The sequence below is a fragment of the Scyliorhinus torazame genome, chromosome 14, assembly GCF_047496885.1.
Source record: "Scyliorhinus torazame isolate Kashiwa2021f chromosome 14, sScyTor2.1, whole genome shotgun sequence".
Classification (NCBI taxonomy): Eukaryota; Metazoa; Chordata; class Chondrichthyes; order Carcharhiniformes; family Scyliorhinidae; genus Scyliorhinus; species Scyliorhinus torazame.
This window is the reverse complement of record NC_092720.1, coordinates 128,862,983-128,877,780: the sequence shown is the minus strand read 5'-3', so window position 1 is coordinate 128,877,780 and position 14,798 is coordinate 128,862,983. Positions and strand designations below refer to the sequence as shown.

Here is a 14,798-nt window from a genome sequence, read left to right as displayed (position 1 = left end):
TTGTGGCAATGAAAAAAACAATTTCAATAAATTTCATCTGTGTCACACTTAGGCTGTATTAGTACAACTACACCTAGACTGAGGGTTCTTTTTTAAAAAAAATATTTTTTATTCTCCTTTTTCACATTTTCTCCCAAGTTTACACCCACCAACAACAAACAATAATCAGTAACAAATATGTCAATCTCCATATCAATAACAACGATCCCAACCTCCCACCAAATCCCAAACATTAGCCCGCATGTTCACACAAACAAAGGACAAAAAGGAATTAGGGATCACCCATAGTCGCCATTAACACACACAGCCCCCCCCTACCCCCAACCCTCCCACCCACACCCCCAACTAATGTTCGGTGTTATCCAATTCTTGAAAGTGCAGAATGAATAATGCCCATGAATTGTAGAACCCCTCCATCCTTCCTCTCAGTTCAAACTTAACCTTCTCAAGAGTCAAGAATTCCAACAAGTCCCCCGGCCACGCCAGGGCACAGGGTGGAGAGGTTGCCCTCCAACCTATCAGGATCCGCCTTCGGGCGATCAACGAGGTGAAGGCTACGACATATGCCTCCGCACCAATTTCCAACTATGGCTGGTCCGACACCCCGAATGTGGCCTCCCGGTGGCCCGGGTCCAGTTTCACGTGCACCACTTTAGAAATTACCCTAAAAACCTCCTTGATGAGGTGGAGGCATTTACTCTCCGGAGCACCGCACACCAGACCCCCTCCTCTATAACCTCTCCCAGCTCTTCCTCCCACTTTGCTTTGATCCCTTCCAGTGGTGCCTTCTCCTCTTCCAAAATAGCTCCATAACCGCTGACACGACCCCCTTCTACAGTCCCCGTCGTCAGCACCTCCTCCAGCAATGTGGACGCCGACTTCACGGGAAGCTCTGTATCTTCTTTCTGGCAAAATCTCAAACCTGCATGTATCTAAACATTTCCCCCTGCTCCAGCCCATACTTAGCTTCCAGCTCCTTCAATCCTGCAAACCGACCCCTCAGAAACAAATCTTTTAGTGTCGTAATCCCCTTCTCCTCCCATTTCCAAAAAGTACCATCCCACCTCCCTGGCTCAAATCTGCGGTTCCCCTGAATCGGCATTTCCTTTGACCCTACCCCAAACCCGAAGTGTTGGCAAAACTGCCTCCAAATTCACAATGAAGCTATTATTACCGGATTCCCCGAGTATTTCCCCGGGGCTATTGGGAGCGGTGCTGTTGCTAGTGCTTCCAATCCCGACCCCCTGCACAAACTCTCCTCCATTCTGACCCACTGGGAATCAACCCCTCTGACCCAGCTCCGCACCTTCTCCACATTTGCCGCCCAGTAGTAATACATCAGGTTCGGAAGACCCAAACCCCCTGCCTGCCTTCCCCTCTGTAGCAGCACCTAACTCTGGCCACCTTCCCTCCCCATATGAATGAGGTAATCCTTCCCTTAATCTCCCTGAAAAAAAGCCTTTGGCAGGAAAATTGGCAGGCATTGAAAAATAAACAGAAATCGCAGCAAGACGTGGAATAAGCAATTTTCATTTAATTTCATTTCATTTTAACCGCCTGTACCCGACCTGCCAGTGACAGAGGGAGACCATCCCACCTTGCCAGATCAGCTTTCACTCTCCCCACCAAACTAGAAATGTTGTACCTGCGGAGCACCCCCCCCCCCCCCACTCCCGGGCAACCTGCACCCCCAGGTACCTAAAGTGAGTCCCTGCCCATACGGAATGGCAGCCCCCCCACCCCTGATCTTCACCTATTACCTTCGGGAGGCACTCCTCCAGCCTACCTGCCAGTAGCTTCACTAACACTCAGTCGTATCCTTATCATTCTGTAGCAACAGGGAAATCGATGCCTGCCCCAAAGTTTGTGGCAACACACCCTTCCCTATCGCCTCTTCAAACATCCCCACCATCAAGGGTGCCACCTTATCCTTGAATTGTTTTATAATATTCCACCGGAAACCCATCCGGCCCTGCCACCTTCCCCAACTGCATTCTCCCAATCGCATCCTTTGTCTCCACTATCGCTCCTTCTAATGTAGCCCTGTCCCCCTCCCCTAACCTCGGGTACTCCAACCCATCTAGAAAATCCTGCATCTCCCGGTCTCCCCCGGGTGGCTCTGACCTGTACAACCTCTCATAAAATTCCTCAAAAACTTTATTAATCAGATCCGGAGCCACCACCTAGACTGAGGGATCTTAAGGAACTCTGATATTGGTTCGGTTTAACCTTCAATGAATGATCAAAAACTTTTGACACAGGGTCTCCTACAATCAAACAGGCATTGAGACCTCATTTCGTAATCTTTATTGTCACAAGTAGGCTTACATTAACACTGCAATGAAGATACTGTGAAAAGCCCCTAGTCGCCACTTTCCGGTAATCCGGGTACACCGAGGGAGAATTCAGAATGTCCAAAGTACCTAATAGCACGTCTTTCGGGACTTGTGGGAGGAAACCGGAGCCCCCAGAGGAAATCCACAGGGAGAACAGGCAGACTCCACACAGACAGTGACCCAAGCCGGGAATCGAACCTGGGACCCTGGCGCTGTGAAGCCATAGTGCTAACCACTATGGTCTACAGGTCTCAACTGAAAGTTTGCACTTCTGACAGTGCAGCACCCCCTCAAGACTGCACAAGTGTTCCACTGGATTGGAGTTGCAGGCAAACAGACAAGATTTTTACAAAAACTAAACAACATTTTTTGTGCATGAAGCCCCAGAGCCTGAAACCCAACATAACTTTTGCCAAGAGTCTGCTTGCACCTGTTTTGGAAGTATTCTTACTTACTGCATCATCTGGTGAGTTTTACATTTTACTCAAACTGCCTACACAGAATTTATACCACATCCTCCAATTGCAAAATCTCTTACTTACCATAACATTTAAGAGATAGAAAGGAAATAAAGGCCACAGCCAGATAAGTATCTGGAACAGATGAAACTCCGGAGTTTGTATATCAGAAACAGGAGCGAATGGAAGCCATAACGAGACACGTCATCATTCAAGATCATGGCCGACTTCCACAACTTCACTTTCCCACCCTCATCTCTAGATTCCTTAGTGTCCAAAAATCTATTGGACACACTCAATAGCATTCACAGCTGTCTACTGTCGAGATATTCATAGATTCATAAGCCTTTGGAAGAAGAAATTTTTCATCCAAGTCCTAAATTGCTGGCCCCTTATCCTGAGTTTATGACCCAGAGTCCACATTCTCCAGCCAAGGACACAGCCTCAGCATCTACCCTTGTCAAGCCCCCTCAAATATTTCCACGAGATCATCTCACAATCTAAACTCGCTCATCTCTATTGTTGTCTCTCATCTTTAATATACTCTGCTTTTTAATTTTCCCCATCAAACTGGCTAATGTCCAATGTCCCATTCCATTTGCTACCTTTGTGTGCACTCGTTACGTCTTTTACATTCTCCTCACAGCTTACTTTCAACCTAGCTTCATTTTTTTTTCTTATAAATTTAGAATACCCAATTATTATTTTTCCAATTAAGGGGCAATTTTGAATATCCAATCCACCTACCCTGCACATCTTTGGGCTGTGGGGGTGAGACCCACGCAAACACGGGGAGAATGTGCAAACACAACACGGACAGTGACCCAGGGCCGGGATTTGAACCCGGGTCCTCAGCACCGCATCCCAGTGCTAATCAACCTACCTTCGTATCAGAAAACCTGGATGCATTCAGACTCTGACAAAGGCCTAATCACCGAGCCTCGTTCACCCCTTTATAGTTACGATGTACCAATCCAATAATGATCCATTTATTCCTACTCGGCTTTCTGACTGCGAGCCAGTCTCCAAATCAGAGCTAATAGATTACCCCCAAATCCCATGAGTCTTAATCTTGTCTAACGAGCAATCAAATTGGCTTCTTTAACTTACTTCACTTGTCTAAACTGTAATATATTTACTTCCGATTACTGAAGGAGGCAAGAGAACACCAGGTACCAGGACCCTCAAACAAAACTACACTGCATCTCAACTTCCAAACTCAAAACTTATTTGTGCGTGGATAGCACATCCTGAATTCTCCCAGCTGAAACGAATACACCCCTCAAATGGAGAAACCATTTTTTTATTTTCAATGGGCAATAGTGGCAAGGTTACATTTCATATCTAACCTTAGTTGCGTGAAAATGGTGTTGGTGATAGACTTGTTGCTTGAAATGCTATCATTCTGGAGGTTGGTGGTATCTTTATGTTTTACATGGGGATTTCCAGGACTTAATAACTATGAAACAGCAGCAATATTTCTCCAAATTGCGCTCCCGATCCCCCTCAAAAGTCTGAATGGAAGGATGGAAGGGCAGCACGGTAGCATTGTGGATAGCACAATTGCTTCACAGCTCCAGGGTCCCAGGTTCGATTCCGGCTTGGGTCACTGTCTGTGCGGAGTCTGCACATCCTCCCCGTGTGTGCGTGGGTTTCCTCCGGGTGCTCCGGTTTCCTCCCACCATCCAAAGATGTGCAGATTAGGTGGATTGGCCATGATAAATTGCCCTTAGTGTTGGGTGGGGTTACTGGGTTATGGGGATAGGGTGGAGGTGTTGACCTTGGGTATGGTGCTCGTTCCAAGAGCCAGTGCAGACTCGATGGGCCGAATGGCCTCCTTCTGCACTGTAAATTCTATGATCTATGATATCAACCTCTTCTGCCATTACAGTCAACACCAGCCACATAAATGCATATGCGACGACTTCCGGGTGCGGCGATGACCAGCTGAGTTGCACGTTTCGGCAGCTCCCGGTGAAACGGACTTTTGGGCTCTTGATAGGAGCCCCAACGGCAATTTTGACGGCTTAAAAACACTGTGCGGTAAACCAGAAGGGAATCCCCCCTGGATACGGATGAAGGAGGAGAAAGTGGCCGGATTGCAGTGGATCCTTTAGAACAGCGGCAAGGAAGGCAAGCAAAAACCAAGATGGCGTCGGAAGGTGGCAGTTTAACATGGGGCCCTGAACAACAAGAGTTCTTGAAATGCTGTGTGGAAGAGCTCAAAAAGGAAATGAAGAAAGAGCTGTTGGCCCCGATACTACAGGCGATCGAAGGGCTAAAGGAGGAACAAAAGACCCAGGAGCGGGAGCTTCGGGTCGTGAAGGCAAAGGCAGCCGAGAATGAGGATGACATACAGGGCCTGGTGGTGAAGACGGAGACGCATGAGGCATATCAGAAACGATGTGTGGAAAGGTTGGAGGCACTGGAGAACAACGCAAGGAGGAACAACCTGAGGATTCTCGGTCTTCCTGAAGGTGCGGAGGGAGCGGACGTCGGGGCATAGGTGAGCACGATGCTGCACTCGTTAATGGGAGCGGAGGCCCCGGCGGGTCCGTTGGAGGTGGAGGGAGCATACCGAGTGATGGCGCGAGGACCGAGAGCAGGAGAAATTCCCAGAGCCATAGTGGTGAGATTCCTCCGTTTTAAGGATAGAGAAATGGTCCTTAGATGGGCAAAGAAAACTCGGAGCAGTAAATGGGAGAACGCGGTGATCCGCGTTTATCAAGACTGGAGTGCGGAGGTGGCGAGAAGGAGGGCGAGCTTTAATCGGGCCAAGGCGGTGCTTCATAAAAAGAAGATAAAATTTGGAATGCTGCAACCGGCAAGACTGTGGGTCACATATCGAGGAAGGCACCACTACTTTGAGACGGCAGATGAAGCGTGGACTTTTATTGTGGAAGAAAAACTGGAATGAGCTGGTTATTAAAAAGAACGTTTGAACAAAGTGGTGGGGCGAATGTGGGGGGCGAAGAGGGGGGTTAAAAAGGGGGGAAAGAGGAGTTTTATGTACTAATCCTGCGAGGTGGTAACTTTTCTGTCTTCCACAGGTGGTGATGGGGGGAGGAGGGGAGGTGGAGGAGATGGGGCGTTGGCCATTGGGGGCGGGGCCAAGGGAGAAGCGCGGGCTTGGTTCCCACGCTATGATAATCATGGCGGGAATAGAGAAACAGGAAGGAGGGGGCGTCGCACGGTGCGAGCCGAGGTCATGGGGGGAAGCCGAGGTCGGCCAGAGTTTGCGGACTTCTGGGAGCAACATGGGGGGGGGAGGGGGGGGAGTAATTACGCTAGCGGGGGGGGGGGGGGGGGGGAATTACTGGGTTGCTGCTGCTGGGGAGAGGGGGGAGCTGGTATGGGAGGGGATGGGCGGGGGGGCACCGCCTGGGGGAGATACAGCTGCGTGGGAACCGGGTGAGGAGCTGGAAAAAGGGGATGGCTAATCGACAAGGGGGGGGGGGGGGGGGGGGGGTAGGAAGCCCCCCAACCCGGCTGATCACGTGGAACGTGAGAGGGCTGAACGGGCCGATAAAGAGGGCACGGGTACTCGCACACCTTAAGAAACTTAAGGCAGATGTGGTTATGTTACAGGAAACGCACCTGAAACTGATAGACCAGGTTAGGCTACGCAAAGGATGGGTGGGGCAGGTGTTCCATTCGGGGCTAGATGCGAAAAACAGGGGGGTGGATATATTAGTGGGGAAGCGGGTAATGTTCGAGGCAAAGACTATAGTGGCGGATAACGGGGGCAGATACGTGATGGTGAGTGGCAAACTACAGGGGGAGACGGTGGTTTTGGTAAACGTATATGCCCCGAACTGGGATGATGCCAATTTTATGAGGCGGATGCTAGGACGCATTCCGGACCTAGAGATGGGAAAGCTGATAATGGGGGGAGATTTTAATACGGTGTTGGAACCAGGGCTGGATAGGTCGAAGTCCAGGACTGGAAGGAGGCCAGCAGCAGCCAAGGTACTTAAAGATTTTATGGAGCAGATGGGAGGTGTAGACTCGTGGAGATTTAGCAGACCTAGGAGTAAGGCGTTCTCGTTTTTCTCCTATGTCCATAAAGTCTACTCGCGAATAGACTTTTTTGTGCTGGGAAGGGCGCTGATCCCGAAGGTGAGGGGAACGGAGTATACGGCTATAGCCATTTCGGATCACGCTCCACACTGGGTAGACTTGGAGATAGGGGAGGAAACAGGAGGGCGCCCACCCTGGAGAATGGACATGGGACTAATGGCAGATGAGGGGGTGTGTCTAAGGTGAGGGGGTGCATTGAAAAGTACTTGGAACTCAATGATAATGGGGAGGTCCAGGTGGGAGTGGTCTGGGAGGCGCTGAAGGCGGTGGTTAGAGGGGAGCTGATATCAATAAGGGCACATAAAGGGAAGCAGGAGAGTAAGGAACGGGAGCGGTTGCTGCAAGAACTTTTGAGGGTGGACAGACAATATGCGGAAGCACCGGAGGAGGGACTGTACAGGGAAAGGCAAAGGCTACATGCAGAATTTGACTTGCTGACTACGGGCACTGCAGAGGCACAATGGAGGAAGGCACAGGGTGTACAGTACGAATATGGGGAGAAGGCGAGCAGGTTGCTGGCACACCAATTGAGGAAAAGGGGAGCAGCGAGGGAAATAGGGAGAGTGAGGGATGAGGAAGGAGAGATGGAGCGGGGAGCGGAGAGAGTGAATGGAGTATTCAAGACATTTTATAAAAAATTATATGAAGCTCAACCCCCGGATGGGAGGGAGAGAATGATGGGCTTCTTGGATCGGCTGGAATTTCCCAAGGTGGAAGAGCAGGAAAGGGTGGGACTGGGAGCACAGATCGAGGTAGAAGAAGTGGTGAAAGGAATTAGGAGCATGCAGGCGGGAAAGGCCCCGGGACCGGATGGATTCCCAGTCGAATTCAATAGAAAATATGTGGACTTGCTCGCCCCGGTATTGACGAGGACCTTTAATGAGGCAAAGGAAAGGGGACAACTGCCCCCGACTATGTCTGAAGCAACGATATCGCTTCTCTTAAAGAAGGAAAAGGACCCGCTACAATGCGGGGCCTATAGACCTATTTCCCTCCTAAATGTAGATGCCAAGATCCTGGCCAAGGTAATGGCAATGGGAATAGAGGAATGTGTCCCGGGGGTGGTCCACGAGGACCAAACTGGGTTTGTGAAGGGGAGACAGCTGAACACGAATATACGGAGGCTGTTAGGGGTAATGATGATGGCCCCACCAGAGGGGGAAACAGAGATAGTAGTGGCGATGGATGCCGAGAAAGCATTTGATAGAGTGGAGTGGGATTATTTGTGGGAGGTGTTGAGGAGATTTGGTTTTGGAGAGGGGTATGTTAGATGGGTGCAGCTGTTGTATAGGGCCCCGATGGCGAGCGTGGTCACAAATGGACGGGGATCTGCATATTTTCGGCTCCATAGAGGGACAAGGCAGGGATGCCCTCTGTCCCCATTATTGTTTGCACTGGCGATTGAGCCCCTGGCGATAGCGTTGAGGGGTTCCAAGAAGTGGAGGGGAGTACTTAGAGGAGGAGAAGAACACCGGGTATCTTTGTATGCGGACGATTTGCTACTATACGTGGCAGACCCGGCGGAGGGGATGCCAGAAATAATGCGGATACTTGGGGAGTTTGGGGATTTTTCAGGGTATAAATTGAACATGGGGAAAAGTGAGTTGTTTGTGGTGCATCCAGGGGAGCAGAGTAGAGAAATAGAGGACCTACCGTTGAGGAAGGTAACAAGGGACTTTCGTTAGCTGGGGATCCAGATAGCCAAGAATTGGGGCACATTGCATAGGTTAAATTTAACGCGGTTGGTGGAACAAATGGAGGAGGATTTCAAGAGATGGGATATGGTATCCCTGTCACTGGCAGGGAGGGTGCAGGCGGTTAAGATGGTGGTCCTCCCGAGATTTCTCTTTGTGTTTCAGTGCCTCCCAGTGGTGATCACGAAGGCTTTTTTAAAAAGGATTGAAAAGAGCATCATGGGTTGTGTGTGGGCCGGGAAGACCGAGAGTGAGGAAGGGATTCTTACAGCGTAGCAGGGATATGGGGGGGGCTGGCACTGCCGAGCCTAAGTGAGTATTATTGGGCCGCTAATGTTTCAATGGTGAGTAAGTGGATGGGAGAGGAGGGGGGAGCGGCGTGGAAGAGATTAGAGAGGGCATCCTGTAGGGGGACTAGCTTGCAGGCTATGGTGACAGCCCCATTGCCGTTCTCACCGAGGAACTACACCACAAGCCCGGTGGTGGTGGCTACACTGAAGATTTGGGGACAGTGGAGACGGCATAGGGGAAAGACTGGAGCCTTGGGGGGGTCCCCGATAAGAAACAACCATAGGTTTGCCCCGGGGGGAATGGATGGGGGATATAGAATGTGGCAAAGAGCAGGAATAACGCAACTGAAAGATCTGTTTGTGGATGGGAAGTTCGCGAGTCTGGGAGCGCTGACCGAGAAATATGGGTTGCCCCAAGGGAATGCATTCAGGTATATGCAACTGAGGGCTTTTGCGAGGCTACAGGTGAGGGAATTCCCGCAGCTCCCGACACAAGAGGTGCAGGACAGAGTGATCTCAAAGACATGGGTGGGGGATGGTAAGGTGTCAGATATATATAGGGAAATGAGGGACGAAGGGGAGACTATGGTAGATGAACTAAAAGGGAAATGGGAAGAAGAGCTGGGGGAGGAGATCGAGGAGGGGCTGTGGGCAGATGCCCTAAGCAGGGTAAACTCGTCGTCCTCGTGTGCCAGGCTAAGCCTGATTCAGTTTAAGGTATTACACAGGGCGCATATGACTGGAGCACGGCTCAGTAAATTTTTTGGGGTGGAGGATAGGTGTGCGAGGTGCTCGAGAAGCCCAGCGAATCATACCCATATGTTTTGGTCATGCCCGACACTACAGGGGTTTTGGATGGGGGTGACAAAGGTGCTTTCAAAAGTAGTGGGGGGTCCGGGTCGAACCAAGCTGGGGGTTGGCTATATTTGGGGTTGCACAAGAGCCGGGAGTGCAGGAGGCGAGAGAGGCCGATGTTTTGGCCTTTGCGTCCCTAGTAGCCCGGCGCAGGATATTGTTAATGTGGAAAGAAGCCAAGCCCCCGGGGGTGTAGACCTGGATAAATGACATGGCAGGGTTTATAAAGCTAGAGCGGATTAAGTTTGTTCTAAGGGGGTCGGCTCAAGGGTTCACCAGGCGGTGGCAACCGTTCGTCGAATACCTCGCAGAAAGATAGATGGAATGGAAAAAAGGCAGCAGCAGCAGCCCAGGATCGGGGGGGGGGGGGGGGGGGGGACCAGAAGGACTCTCAGGGTTGTTAATATATACTGTATAATATGTATAGGTCGTTGCGACAGATAATTATATATTGGACTGTTAAATTATATTTTTGGAGAGTGTTACTTGTGATAAGGCAGTTGCCAATTAGGGTTAGTTTTCATTTTTGTTATTTATTATTTATTCATTTTTATTTATAAAAGTAGGTCATTGTTATTTGTGTTGTTATAATATTGTGTAAAGGATGCACAATGTACTGTGTTGGTTGACCAAAAATTTTCAATAAAATATTTACAAAAAAAAAATGCATATGCAACCATGCTTAGCCTTTATTCATAGCTGATGGGTGCACACATATCAGACCATCTGGAAATAAACTTGGCCAGTACGGGACTCCTGGAAAAAGAGGCCATGGGAAGACGCAGTGCGAGTAAATGCACATTTTAAATCACAAGCCCACTGTATAAACAAAGCGATACAGCCCGGGGAATCTTCCCCATTCTTTTTTTTTTTTTTAAATATTTTTATCCTTTTTCACATTTTCTCCCGCATTTACACCCATCAACAATAAACAATAAACAGCAAGATATGTCAATCCCCATAATAACAACGATCACATCCTCCCACCAACCCCCAAATATCAGCCCGCATGTTTACATAAACAAATGACAAAAAGGAATCAGGGATTACCCATTGTCACCCTTAATATACACAGCCCCCCCCCCTCCTCCCCCCCCCCCCCCAACTAATGTTCGATGTTATCCAGTTCTTGAAAAGTGCATAATAAATAGTGCCCATGACTTGTAGAACCCCTCCGAGCTTCCCCTTAGTTCGAACTTAACCTTCAAGGTTAAGTTCCAACAGGTCCCCCTGCCACGCCAGGGCACTGGGTGGAGAGGCTGCTCTCCATCCCAGCAGGATCCGCCTTCGGGCGATCAACGAGGCGAAGGCAATGATATCTGCCTCCGCTCCCGTTTCCAACCCTGGCTGGTCCGACACCCTGAATATGCCCACCCGGGGACCAGCGTCCAGTTTCACACGCACCACCTTGGAAACTACCTTAAACAGCTCCTTCCAGTACTCCCCTAGCTTGGGACAGGACCAAAACATATGAACGTGATCAGCGCCTCCCCACCCCCCGCCCCCCCACCCCCACCCCCTCCCGCCCCCCCGCCCCCCACCCCCACCCCCTCCCCCCCGCCCCCCACCCCTCCCACCCCCAACCCGAAGTGTTGGCGAAACTGCCTCCAGATTTTCAATGAAGCTATTATTACCGGACTCAGAGTATTTCACCGGAGCTATCGGGAGCGGCGCTGTTGCTAGTGATGTTGCTCCTGCACCAAGTTCCAGTCCCCCCCCCCACCCCCCAATCAGCTCATGCGTGTCCAAGTCGTGAATGGCCCCAAACACCTTCCTCGCGAATCCCACATCGGCCTAATTGGGACCGTATGCACTTAACAGCGCCACTAATCTCCCCTCCAATGCCCCCGTCACAATCACATATCTACCCCCCTGATCTGCCACCACCTCCATCTGGAAGCGTACCCTTTTGCTGACCAGCACCGCTACCCCTCGAGCCCTTCCATCAAATCTGGAGTGAAACACTTGGCTAACCCAGCCCTTTTTAAGTCTCACCTGGTCCTTCACTCTCAAGTGAGTCTCCTGCAGCATCGCTACATCGGCTTTCAAACTTTTAAGATGTGCAAGCACCCTTGACCTCTTGACCGGACCTCCTAGCCCTCTCACGTTCCACGTGATTATCCTTACTGGGGGTCTCTCACCCCCCCCCCCACCTCTCTTATCCACCATCACCATACCACCGGGCCCTGCCCCATAAGCCTGACCCACCCCTGTCCATTGTTTACATCAAACCCCTTCGCCCCCCCCCCCCCCCAAGAACCCCCCCAACAAAAACATCCCCCAACATCCATCCCTTCCCCCCACTCGCGCTCACCTCGTAGGCCCATTGAAGCCTGCTATCCAGGCTCCAATGTCCGCAGCCCTCCTCTCACCTCACCCCCATTCACTACTTTAGTTAGCTAGCGCGGGTGGCTCCCCCGCCAAGACATCTCGCCCCCTTCCACCCAGTCCCAGAGAAAGAAACACCAAAACAAACCCAACAATCCAACCCCTACAATTCACCAACATAACATTTAACTGTCGCAACACAGAACGGCATTAACTTGAACTCTGTAACAATGCAAAGAGAAGTAAATTGCAATACAAATCAGTAAAAAGTTGTAACATTTAATCATTTTCCAGCTGCTCAAACAAACGTCTGTCCCAAGCCTTCTGCCCTCACGGCCACCTTCGCTGTCTCAAAATAAAAGTCTTTGGCGTTATATGTTACTCTCAACTTCGCCGGGTACACCACACCAAATCGCACCCCCTTCTTGTACAAAGCCGCCTTCACTCGCCCAAACGCCGCTCGTCTTTTTGCCAACTCCACCGTCAAGTCCTGGTAGATCCGAACCGCAGTGCGATCCCACAGCACCTCACGCTTCTGCTTCGCCCAGCTTAATACCTTCTCCTTCATGCAAAACTTATGGAAGCAGGTAAATACTGCCCTTGGCGGCTCGTTCACTTTGGGCTTCGGCCTTAATGACCGATGAGCTCGGTCTAGCTCGTACAGGGTGGGGCTCTCACCCTCCCCCATCAGCTTCTCCAACTTCTTAGCAAAGTATTGCATTGGCCTTGGGCCCTCTGTCCCTTCGGGCAAGCCCACAATTCTCAAATTGTGCCGCCTTGAGCGGTTTTCCAAGTCTTCCAGCTTTGTTCGGAGTCATCTGTTAACCTCCACCACCCTCCGCAGCTCGTCCCCCATCGAGGTGACCTGGTTGCTGTGTCGTGACATGGCCTCCTCCACTTCCTTCATCTTCTTGCCCTGCGCTCTCATCTCGGCCGATGCCTTTGCCACCTCCACCTTCACTGGGCCGATTGCCTCCTCCACCAATGACTTCAACGCGACCGCCGTCTCCTTCCTCAAGGCCTCTATGTGCCTCGCAAACTGTTTTTCCAGCTCCACCGCCATCACCTCGGTCACCTTCTCCACCGTAAGTGGTGCGGCCCCGCCTTGCAGTTCGGCTTCCGCCATCCTGTTACCACTTTTGCTCGTCTTCTCCTTCAGCAGCGAACCCGTGTTTCCTCCTTCATCTTCCCCATTCTGTAACCATCATCCAACTAGGCCTTGGTATGGGATACTAACAAAGGGCTTCTTGCTACCAGCCACCCCAAAAGGCCCACCATGCATTCATTGGCTGCCTTCAATATTCAGAGAACTGCACCACAGCCAAGAGTATGGGAATGGGAATTAAAGGGTGAGCCATGTTTGTACACAGAAGTAGTCTGTTAAGTAGTCTCTCAATCTACATTGAGGAGACCACTATACGAATAGTGAATACAGTACATCATAACACAAGATGCATAAGGCTGTAAATGTTCACCTGCCAGTAGCCAGAGGTGCCATCTTTTACTTTAATTCAACCTACAAAATGGACACTTAATAGCACTTCAGTCAGACAAGTTGACACAATCAAATTGGAATGCAGAGGCAAGCTGTACAAATACTGGCTCCTTATAAAGGATAAGTCACAATCACAAGGAATCTGGTGTGATTGCCACCGTGCCTTTATAAAGCACCAGTTTATCATACTGAGGGGTGCGCTCTTATGCCATTGTCTTATGACAGTGAGTAACAGCACAAGATTAAAATGTGATAGATCTGCCAACATGTGCAAACAATTGTAGCACTGTCACTGGAGCCATCACAGGGTAACATTTGGCTTCCAGTAGCTTGTCAACAGCAGCGGACATTGACCACAATGACTGCCAGGGAAAGTGGATGTGTTCAAGCTACAAAAGGGCTGGGTTTTAACACCGATCAACCTCTTCACGCTCACTGCTACTACTGTTGCAGTAAGACTCCACGCCACCCGAGTAACCAGTGCTAAAGGAGCAGCATTAGGCTAGCAATACAGAAAAAAAAAGTACAGGGCAGCACGGTGATGCAGTGCTTAGCACTACTGCCTCACGGTGCCGAGGACACGGGTTCGATCCAAGCCCCAGGCCACTGTCCATCTGCACATTCTCCCTGCGTCTGTGTGGGTCTCACGCCCACAACCCAAAGGTGTGCAGGGTAGATGGATTGGCCACACTAAATTGCCCTTAATTAGGAAAAACTAAAGAAAATTAACCAAGTACTGCAGACCCTTTTCATTGAGAAAGCAGATATTCATCTACGACAAAACCCCCTTTCCCCATTGCGATCAATTCACATTTGCAGGGCGACACTTATCCAGCATGTGATCTTGCATTGAAGCCGATTAAAGAACCACTTCAGGGGTCCATTGAATATATCCTTTGCTGTGCACATAGACCTCACAAAGCCAGATGTCTATCAGTTTCATTACTGGTCTATTATTCCCTCCTAACCAGAGCTCAAACAGAAACCTTGTATTCAGAATAAAAGAATGGTGTGGTGCATCTTCTGTACATTTTTGAAGTATAAACTACTGTCGCACAGGAAAGCAGATCCCACCTCACATCTCCCAAGTGGCAAATTCACGACCCAAGAGATGGAGGTGAGGAGCGAGCGGGCCAGCCAGTTGGGCTGGGTCCAGATGCTTGCTCATTTCTCAAAGGAGCCACAGAGACAGGAGTCATTCTCTGGGTCATCAGTGAATCAGTTGCTATCGAATTTGCATCTGTTCAGAAATACTCAACACA

General features: G+C 50.2%; 1 protein-coding gene across 4 annotated transcripts in view; it reads right to left on the bottom strand.

Annotated features, from left to right (window-relative positions):
- LOC140390038 (serine/threonine-protein kinase PAK 2-like) overlaps positions 1 to 14,798 on the bottom strand; it is a 101,626-nt gene that overhangs the window by 38,413 nt on the left and 48,415 nt on the right. The gene's annotated exons all lie outside the window — the stretch shown is intronic.